Source organism: Tamandua tetradactyla, chromosome 6, assembly GCF_023851605.1.
Source record: "Tamandua tetradactyla isolate mTamTet1 chromosome 6, mTamTet1.pri, whole genome shotgun sequence".
Taxonomy (NCBI): domain Eukaryota; kingdom Metazoa; phylum Chordata; class Mammalia; order Pilosa; family Myrmecophagidae; genus Tamandua; species Tamandua tetradactyla.
Genome location: NC_135332.1, coordinates 133,578,208 through 133,585,874, shown reverse-complemented (window position 1 = coordinate 133,585,874; position 7,667 = coordinate 133,578,208). Strand labels below are relative to the sequence as shown.

The 7,667-nt window shown below is 42.8% G+C and overlaps 1 long non-coding RNA gene across 1 annotated transcript; it reads right to left on the bottom strand.

Moving 5' to 3' along the window:
- Positions 1 to 984: 984 nt before the first annotated feature.
- LOC143686369 (uncharacterized) lies at positions 985 to 6,427 on the bottom strand. The gene is made up of 3 exons (XR_013177093.1): positions 6,313 to 6,427; positions 3,978 to 4,079; positions 985 to 1,161 (listed from the first exon to the last, which is right to left on the bottom strand). It is a non-coding gene; the product is annotated as an uncharacterized LOC143686369 (long non-coding RNA).
- Between the last annotated feature and the right edge of the window lie 1,240 nt (positions 6,428 to 7,667).

The window sequence follows — 7,667 nt, the reverse complement described above, 5'->3', positions numbered from 1 at the left end:
GACTTAGGATTTCCTTACTTGCTGGCAGGCTCCGGCTCCAGTCACATGTTTTGGGGAACCCAGGCTTTTTTTTTTCCTTCAGTGAGGGCCCAGTGCATAACTTTGGGCAAGAGAAAAACTGCATGACAGCAGCTCCCAGGCCTCCACCTCAGCACAGTCAAGAGCTCCCCCCTAATCTTGGACACATTGCATTACCAGGAGGACAGCACTGGGAAAGGTGTTGGATTCGGTAGGGGCTAAAACTATACATGTGTTGAAGCCCAGGTGGACTTGGAAACTGTTTCCCTTTCTGGGGTTATGGTGATAGCCTTGCCGCCCTAGAATAGCGAAAACAGCACCACTGAACCTGGCAAGGTGGGATTATAGCATCTTGTGGGACCTCCTTTTAGGGTGTATACAGAATAATGCAGGTCTGAGAATTGCCCTGGCATGAATACTGGTTATAGAAAACTATGTTAGTTTCCACTTTTTTCCCAACATAGGAGATCTTGAGGCATGCCTGGCATGCGTCGTTCCCCTTGGAAGGGCTTATGGCCATGCCGAGTAGACACAGAGGAGTGAGGCACATGGTGCTGGCTATGGGAGGTGCCACTACATAAATGTACAGTTAGCCTCAAGGAAGGAATGGAGACACACACGCTGGGCAGCGGCTAGGAAGTGGGGAGTTAAGAGGGATGCCACCAAAATAGAATACAGTTGGTTTTTCAGGAAGAACTCCAGGTGACCTATTTCCAGGGGCGCTAAAACTGCTAAATGAAAGACAAACACAAAGAGCAAGAAAACACAATTAGTCCACAGACCCAGCAGGCCGGGATGTCCAGGCATTGATTCCTCAATCTTTGGCCGTGCGTAGGTCAGGCAGCTTCTGGGGTGGCTGAGGCAGGGGCTCGGAGCTCTCCACACGCTTCGGCTGTGCATTGACTAGCTGCTTCCACTGAACTAGAGCAGGGCAACGGCGGTCATTTAGGCCTTAGTTGTGGGCTGGCCAGCTGATCTCCACTGCGATGGAGAAGCGCAGTGGCTTCAGGAGAATGATGGGCGTCAGGTGTCAGGTGTCAGGATCAGGGGTGCACTCTTAGGGGTCATCTGTGGTGGCCCTCTTGACCCGAGAGTGGTGAATTCACGGGATGATTTCTGTGACTCTGACAGCTGTTGCAGTTACTAAAAAAATAGAGTAAGGACCTCTCCATTGAGGCTGGAGGGAGTCTTTTTTTTTTCTTTTACCCACAGCACATCCCCTGGCTCAGCCTCATGTGAGGGAGGGTAGATGCTAAAGAATTTAGGTACTGCTCTCAACACTTTCCCTTTTAGTTCACCTAAAACTTTTCCTAACTTTGACTATAATTTCCTTTGTCACAAACCTTTGGCAACTTACCATATTTGTTCAGGCTTTGTCTTACATTTTCCTCATTCTGTAACAACAATTTATTTTATCTTAGGACAAAACTACTTTTTTTCCCCTTTTAGTAAAAACACATCCTTTATATCCTTCATACTTAAGTCATTACTTCAAGCAAACATTTCACTACATGCAGTTAACATCAAAATCGAATTTGTCGCTCTGTAGCAGCCGACCAGCGTCACCTTTGAATTATACATGAGAGAAATATATTTACAAATGCTTTATTCTCTTCTTTAATAAAAAAAAAAAGAAAAAGAAAAAAAAATCGAATTTGTCAGAATAATGTTAAATATTTGAAATGCTTTAGTCAATGCATATTTGAGACATCAATATATAATTGTTTAATAAGAATTAATGGTATATATCAAGACTTTTTAAAAAAACTATAAGGACAAAACGTGTAAGCAAGGAGTTTCCCAATATTAAACAGCTTTCCCAATTTAAAAATATGAAACATAAAACCAAAGGGGAGCCATAAATTTGGAGTCAAAGATAATGGGGTTTGGCCTAATCCCTTTGTCTGGAAGAAAGGGACTACTAAGTGAGGGTACAGAGGTGCAAGGAAGCTGAATGCAGGTCTTCTGCCTTGCCAAGAGTAGGAGCACTATTCAATTTATGATTATAACTTGGTTTACATTTTTTTTTTTAATTTTTTTTTTTTTTTTTTTACATGGGCAGGCACTGGGAATCGAACCCGGGTCCTTGGGCTTGGCAGGCAAGCATTCTTACCTGCTGAGCCACCGTGGCCCATTTTTTAAAACATTCTTTTTATCTCATTATTTGACAAAATGTTAATACTTTTTCGGTTGACCCCAGCTTCCAGCAGGGCTTGGAACATGTCTCTGCGGGAAATCCTGTTGCTGGTATTGGGGAACCATTTCCCATTATATTTTTGGCCTTTCCTTTCCCTGTACTCCAGTCTTCCACGTCTCCCAGTTCTGCCATTTTATTTAAGACACTTCAGTGGATTGCCTGTTCTTCCTAAAAATAAAGTTATTATCAAGTGTTTATATGCCGGAGGTGCTGCTTTAATGATAGCATTTCTATGTGAAGCAGTGACAGGGAGGAGGTGGTATATGTCGGCCTCTCCCAATACAATTGCTGACTTCATAACTTCCTTTTTTAATTTCTGCATAGCATCTCACAAAGTGTACCAGGGTCGATTATTTCTTAGCCACATAGTGTCAGCAGGGCATTGCTCACTACATCCTTGTGCAGCCAATGCCAGCAAGTTAGAACTTTCTCCAGTTTGCCAACTAAACTCCTGAAAGGCAGTTTGTATAAAGGGATTGGTGCAAATTCCTGTCAGTTTTTTGCAATCAGCATAGGCCAGTGTCACTTCTCCAGCCCCGGCATTAGCAATTCTGACCATCCAGGTAATTAATGGCTCAGCAGTTTTCTGAGTAACACACCTAAGAATGTCAGTTATTTTTTTGTTCTTTTAAGTGGGGACAGTATTCAGAGTCTCCCTAGTTAAGACCCATAGCAGAGCATAAGATTCTGATGAGGTGCTCTCTCTCTCTCTCTCTCTCTCTTTCAGAAGATTCTTTTCTCTCTTTTTCTCCTAAGTTTGTCCTCTTTCTTTCTCTAACTGCTTGCATGTAGTTTTTGTTTTGTTTTTTATATCTTCACATAATAGTGGCCAAATTCCAATTAACTTATGTGACCGGGCCCAGTGTGGTCCTCTGGGAACTGTCTAGGGACCAAGAGGAGTTTCCTGGGACCTAGATATTTTTATTAAATTGCACCTCCTTCCAGGAGGATAGCCTGTCCTCCCCGCTAGAGTGAACATTTCAACTATTTCTTACCAAAGTCATGCAATGGCAACATCAGCTGTACAGAACAGACTCTCTTAATGAGATAAATTTTAAAACCCCTACACAAATGTTCTCCTCTTACTCTGAAATGTGAACATTTTAATTTATAAGACAGAATAATGATAAGCCGTAATACAAGAGAGTTTCTTTTTATCCTCCCCAAAAGTGGTCCACTTTAATTCACACAGCTTCCTAAGTTGGCCAGGGGTCAGTTTGACTCCCCAGTCATCAGGAAAAGCTTTCTTAAAGTTAGACATCAGGCACTGCAACAGTGCCTTACTCACTTCCCCTCCCATCCTGGTGGCACCAACATTTAGGGAGAGGCTTACAGACAAACAACAAAGGGCTCTGAACAAACTCTCACTTTGTTCAGTCTAGCGGCTCCTCTAGCAGGGACGTTGGGCACCTCTTGGCTTTGGTGGTCCAGTATAATCCCCCGGCCAGCCCCGCTTTTAGGGTTGCCCACCCTGAGCCACATGGGGATCACCACAAAGAAGAAATCTGAACACACTCATGGCCTTGTGCATGGCTCCTGTGGGCCAGGACTTCCTCTCACTCACAACGATCACACACACACACTCCAACACCCCTCCTGCAGCGCCCTCCCCAAAACTGAACCTGACGACTTCCATTTCCTCTGGTCCTCCAACTGGAAACCAGTACTTGGAGAGTCTCTGGGAGGCGATCAGGCTCCCCTTCCAGTCAGGCATCCCTAGCCTTTTATGTGTTGGCTGAAACTGATGCACCCGGGCACTTACCAGTCAGACAGGCGGTGCTCCCAGAAACCTGGTTCCAGAAATTGTCCCGGATCTATCGCCACTCCGGCAGTGACAGGTGCCCTGCCCAGGGAGGTCAGGAATCTGAAAGATGGGGAAAAGTTCCGTTGCTGACACTGGATTCCATCAGGTCTCTGATCCAAATGATGCTACCACTGCAGATCAGGGAGGTGAAAATATCACCGGCCTCTTAGTCCCGCGCAAGCCCCCAGAAATATTGCATGAAACCAGGGACAGGACTACAAGCCTCCAGGAACGTTTCGCAGAAACAGAACAAACCAGGCCGAGGCTCTGAACTTTCAGGAAGTAGGTTTTTATTCATTTATGGCCAGAGGGCTCAGCCAAATAGCCTCTGAAAGTCTGAGCCCCGAACAAAAGGTTAACAACAGTTTTTATAGACAGGATGACATGTTAAGACAAGGTAAATGATTGGCTGGTTTAAATTGGGAAGGGCACGAAGCTGGGTTTACAGAGGCAGATGAGTGGTTATGGGAGGGATTTCTTTACAGGAATTTGTCTTATCTTGCCTACGTGCAGTTTTACCTGTTCTTGGGGCAAGCATCCTGTTTATGTTCAGTTCTGACTGCTCAGAGGAATTTGGGGAATTTTTAAAGAAGAGGTAGTTTAGATGTGCAAGGAGGGGTGAGAGATGCACCTGCTGCAAGGGGCCTGCTTGCTACCCTTGTACTTGACAAATCCAGTTTTTTTAGTCTTAGACACTATTTAATATTAGCAGTTTTGAACTAATGGAAATGTGTGTGACAATCCAAGTGTTGAGTAATGAACCCAAGATGTTAAAGTTAACCATTCCCTATGTATAGCCTGGTAATTTAAGTTTCTGCTAAGATTCCAAATTAGCTCATTATGTTTTTAAGTTTAGACCATAACAAACAGAACTCCCCTGAAGCCAAATCTGTAAATGTATCTAAATAAACTACTTCCTCTCCACTCTTTAAAGGAGACAGTTGCTAACAAGTAATCATGAGACTGGAAATGTACAAGTTGACAATTCCTCATTCAGTAGGAGGCATGGCTTTAAGCACTGGGATTCCAAAGCAGGCTCTAGAACCTGCTTTAAATCTGGGTTCGGACACTTGCTAGCTGGCTGAACTTGGAAACAGTTCTTATCCTCTAGGGGTCACTGCTCATCTATAAAATGGGTATAGTCCCTACCCTCAAAGAGTTGTCATGAAAATTACCCATGACTAGGTATGTGAAGCACTTCAATGAGCATCTTGCAAATAGGAAAATTCTCAGTAGAACAGGTGTTCTCTTTCAATTATTATTCTCATTCTCTTTTAGCTCAAAAATAGACCATACCCATGGATTCAGGGTATTTCATCTTTCGACTTCGGTAGTAATCTTCTCACATTACTAACATTCATTTAGTCAAAAAGCACTATTAAAAACATCCCTATTTGCTGATGCTATAAGAGAGAGGTACAAAAATACATCACCTCAGATCTCGTTCTCAGTTTACTTGCTAATAGGAAGTATGACTTGGACATAACCTGAAATGCAGAGCAAATGATAGTAAATGCCATGCGTTAACAGGCTCTAGGAAAATGGCCTCAACCTGAGGTTCCTCTACTCACAGCATCAGCAGCATCTGAAAACATCTCCGATCGGCATTTTCTTGCTGCCCCGCCCCCATTTCTATTGAATCAGAAACTCTGTGGGTGGACCAAACGGTTAGAATGAGCCTCCCACTGTGAAGACAGAAAAGTACTGCTGTAGGAGAAAACACTGCCAGCTGAGGGATGGGAAAGGGTGTGCAGGGAGAGTAGCATTTGACCCAAGCCTGGTGATTTGGACATGAGGGCATGCGGAATGTGGGAGGGAACAAAGGAGGTGATAAAGCAAATAACTGATATTAGGAATATCAAGTGGTTTAACTTTGACTTAAAACATGGATTATATTAAAATGAAGTAATAGAAAGGATGGAGGTAGTAAGTTAATGTCAAATAGTAGAAGATCTGGTTTTCTATCACACCAAGCAGGCTCACCTTGGACGTCTTGGTGTTGGTGTTTTGTAAGGAAAGGGAAGTTTTTTAGACAAAGGAGGCTCATGGTTAGATGAATTTAGCAACATTGTGTAGAAGTCAGGGCTTCGAGGCTGGAGATTTTTGCAGTAATCTAAGAGTAAATTTTATGAAGACATGATATTATATAATAATATTATTGACATTTACTGTGTAGCAGGTTGCTACAAAAGTGTGTCATGGGAACACAAATTCAGGGCACAACAAATGTTTCTATTATGACTTGCGCAGAATAAAAAGACCAGAAACGGTAAATAATCTCTTTGTCACTTACTCAGCAAAACAGTCCAGAAGATCAGGGGAAGAAGTCCAGTCACAAGTAGCCTCCAGGAGTGGCAGAAAACTACTCTGTATCAGGGTCAATATATGGCAGTTCTACATGCCCCACTTCATGCCTGAAAAGAGAGACAAATCCTTGCTGACTTTTGTGAATAAGAATTAGAAGAAATGGCTGCCTTTACAAAATGGGATTAGGATTAAAGCATGGCTTTTCTAGGTACATAAATCTTTTCAAACCAGCACAGTGTCCCTAAAGTTTGACACAGTATCAGGGGATTCCCTGATGGTAAGGTTTAATAGTTCCATATTCTTTCTCCCATCCCTCAAGGGACATTGCCAATACTTTTTAACTCTTTACTATACTCTAGGATGTACCCAGGCATTACAATAATCTATGCAGGATCAAAGGACCTCTTTTGTATTCTGGACTCCCTGTGTTTTAATTGCCCAAATGCGCTATGCAGATAGGTTGAGTTAGATTATGCAGCTACAGAAAATTTCAGTTCCAGACCAAGTAAATCTTTCTTCCTTTGGTCTCAAAGGGTATATGTGGTTCTAAAATATAGACACTGTCTTCCTTACCCCTGTGTTCTGAATCACTATAACCCAAATCTGATCAGCTTTGTTCTTATCTCTAAATATCAGGATATACATATATTATATAAAACAGCCTCTCAAAATCCAGTTTAAGAAACTTCTACTGCACTCCATGTCCTTGTTGAAGAGTCTTGTTTTGGTTTTCTAAATGCTGTCAGAATGTATTATACCAGAAATGGAATGGTTTTTAAAAAGGGAATTTATTAAGTTACAAAGTAAGACAGTTCTAAGGCCATAAAATTGTCCAAACTAAAGCATCCAGAGAAAGATACCTTGACTCAAGAAAGGTCAATGTTTATCACATGGGAAGGCATGTGGCTAGAATCTGCTGATCCTTGTTCCCAGTTCTGTTGCTTCCAGCATCTGATGCCAGTGGTTTCCTCTCTAAGCATCTGTGGGCCTTCACTTAGCTCCTCTGGGTCTGACTTGCTTAGCATCTTATGGGAAGGTACATGATGATGTCTACTGGGCTCTGCCATGTCTGGGTATCTGTTCTCTCTGTCAGCACTCCAAGCATCTCCAAATGTCACAATCTGTCAGCTCTGAAACAACTGTTTTCTCCAAAATGCCTCCCCTTTTAAAGGACTCCAATACCCTAATCAGGACCCACATTGAATGGGGGGGGGTCACATCTCCATATAATCCAAAGGTCTTATCCACAGTTGGGTATGTCACATCTCCATGGAAGTAATCTAATGAAGAGGGCACACCTACAATTTGGTGTGCCACATCTCCATGGACAGAATCAAATCA